This window comes from Alosa alosa, chromosome 20 (assembly GCF_017589495.1).
Source record: "Alosa alosa isolate M-15738 ecotype Scorff River chromosome 20, AALO_Geno_1.1, whole genome shotgun sequence".
NCBI classification, from domain to species: domain Eukaryota; kingdom Metazoa; phylum Chordata; class Actinopteri; order Clupeiformes; family Clupeidae; genus Alosa; species Alosa alosa.
In genome coordinates this window covers 15,216,379-15,218,878 of record NC_063208.1, presented here as the reverse complement: position 1 = coordinate 15,218,878, position 2,500 = coordinate 15,216,379, and the positions used below count along the sequence as shown (strand labels likewise).

Genomic DNA, 2,500 nt, shown 5'->3' with positions numbered 1-2,500 from the left:
TTGCATCTAGCCCAGGGAAGCACATCAGTAAGACACATTAAGGCACTTCTTTTCTCTGCCTCCATCTTGAGCTGCTCCTCTTGACAAACAACCAGCATGTAAGGACAGAGGCATAGGTATGGGAGTGTGTGTGTGTGTGTGTGTGTGTGTGTGTGTGTGTGTGTGTGTGTGTGTGTGTGTGTGTGTGTAATGCCCTAGAGTGATATGTGAGTTAATGGCCCTGCTCCTTGCACCAATCAATCCTACTGCTAATCTCTCAGTTGTGGGTGTGATGGTGATGGTTGTAGTGTAGTGTGTGTGTGTGTGTGTGTGTCTTTGAAAGAAAGATATAGAAAATAGAGAAAGAAGAAGAGAGAAAAAGACACCAATCGCTCTTCCCCCCCCCCCCAGTCTCCCAGGCCCTCCGGGGCTGCTGGAGAGGCTGAGGTCCAGAGGACGGGCAGACAGGCAGGCAAGCTTCCAGCTCAAGCCCAGGAGGAGAGCTCCAGCTGGGGCTTACCGCTCTCGGGCTCAGCCGAGGCATGCTGAGAGACCCAGGCGGCCCGGCACTCCCTGAAGATGACACCCGAGCCAGAGTTTTCACACACGCACACACACACACACACACACACACACACACACACACACACACACACACACACACTCGACTGTGATATTTATAGACAGCATTTTGCACATTTAATGTATGCTTGCAAACACAAACACATCTATGTCTGCACACAAACAAAACGAGGAAGCACCACACGGTCTAGAGACATAAACAGCTTTCTATATAGGCTGACTTGTGTTTCTTTTGTCCTGGGGGAAGAGAGAGAATGAAGAACGAGAGAGGGAAGAGGAGTGGAAGGAGGAGGACAAGAAGACAGAGAGAGAGAGAGATAGAGAGAGAGACAGAGAGAGAGAGAGAGATAGAGAGATCGAGCTATAGAAAGAGTATGTCAGCGGAGGAGACAGACTGACAAATGGACAGCGACAAATAAAGCGGGAGCAAATAAGAGAACTAAAGAAAATCAACCAAAAAAAAAAGGAAAGAATCGAGTGAAAGAGAGGGAGAAGCTGTCCAGCAGTCTGGAGCCTTAACAACTGGACAGCGCTGGGCTGTGTGACCAGAATAACTTTAGAATGCTTTCTACTGCTCCACACAGCAGGGCCATAACCGAGCTGGACTCGTAAAGTCTAACAGCTCTGGACGGCTAACCCTGAGAGGGGGTAGTGTGTGTGTGTGTGTGTGTGTGTGTGTGTGTGTGTGTGTGAGGGGGGGTTTGACACGCTTCAGGGCCAATGCACTGTTTTGCATTTCACACAGACTACCACTTGTCGTGAAAGTCACCGAGAAGTCAAAGCCACAGTGAAGAGTGTCAGGCTGCCTTCTCTTCCACAAAGTGGTGGCGGGGAACTGACTAGCCAGCTGGCCAAGATTAGCTTGAAGTGGACAGAGCCGCTTCTTAGTGGCTCAACAGCATCAAAAGAGCTCACCGGGCTCACCATCAAACGACGCCACTTAACTGGGTCTCCTAATAAACTCAGAATATTGATGAGTGTGTGTGTGTGTGTGTGTGTGTGTGTGTAAGGGGAGCGGGGTCATTAGGGTTTCCTTGGCTCTCAAGATTGAAAGTGGGCCAGACGCGCATGTTGTCATGTTTTTTCAGGACCTCGCTGGACCTCACTGGACCTTGAGGATACGCTGGCCTACATGTGGGTGTCTGAAGCACCAGCACTCATCCAATTAGCTCCCCAAATATGCACTCGCCACCGGCGCACAGTGTGTGTGTGTGTGTGTGTGTGTGTGTGTGTGTGTGTGTGTGTGTGTGTGTGTCTGGTGGTTATCAGAAGCATTTCCTGCACTGCACCCAAGGCATTGAGAGTCATTAGCAAGCAACATCAATTAGAGTAGAGTCTCCACATTAGCGCTCGCCTCGCTTGTGTGCTGGACTGGGCAGGAGAGGAAAACAAAACTGGGCATCCACTCTCTCTCGTTACTCCGTCCTCCTTGGCCAGGATGCACTGTGCTGTACCCAAACACTGGGCCTCTCCAATTACACCTCAAATAACACAGTAAAGCAATCAGGCCTTTTTTTTATCCCTTTAAGTCTTTATGGTAAACACACACACACACATAAATATACATACGTACAAACACACACACACACACAGACACAGACACACACACACACACACACACACACACACACACACACACACACACACTTATTTTTTCCCCTTTCCTTCCTATCTCTCTCTCTATCTCACACACACACACACACGGACCCACATGGACCCACAGTTAAGCAGCTATAACCCGACACCAGAGAGCGGCCTCACTAGCCACCACCAGCCCCATGCTTGGCTAATCATGGGCATAAACAGCGCTAATCATTAGTGGCAGCTGCTGGCGCACTGCTTCAGCATGCAGGGACCCGAAATGCCACCACCCCGAGTCTATCCCTATCCTCCTTCTCCACACACACACACACACACACACATACACACACACACACAC

The 2,500-nt window shown here is 49.9% G+C and overlaps 1 protein-coding gene across 1 annotated transcript in view; it reads right to left on the bottom strand.

Moving 5' to 3' along the window:
• Positions 1-2,500, bottom strand: part of gabbr2 (gamma-aminobutyric acid (GABA) B receptor, 2) — a 214,396-nt gene that overhangs the window by 39,784 nt on the left and 172,112 nt on the right. The window lies entirely within an intron of this gene.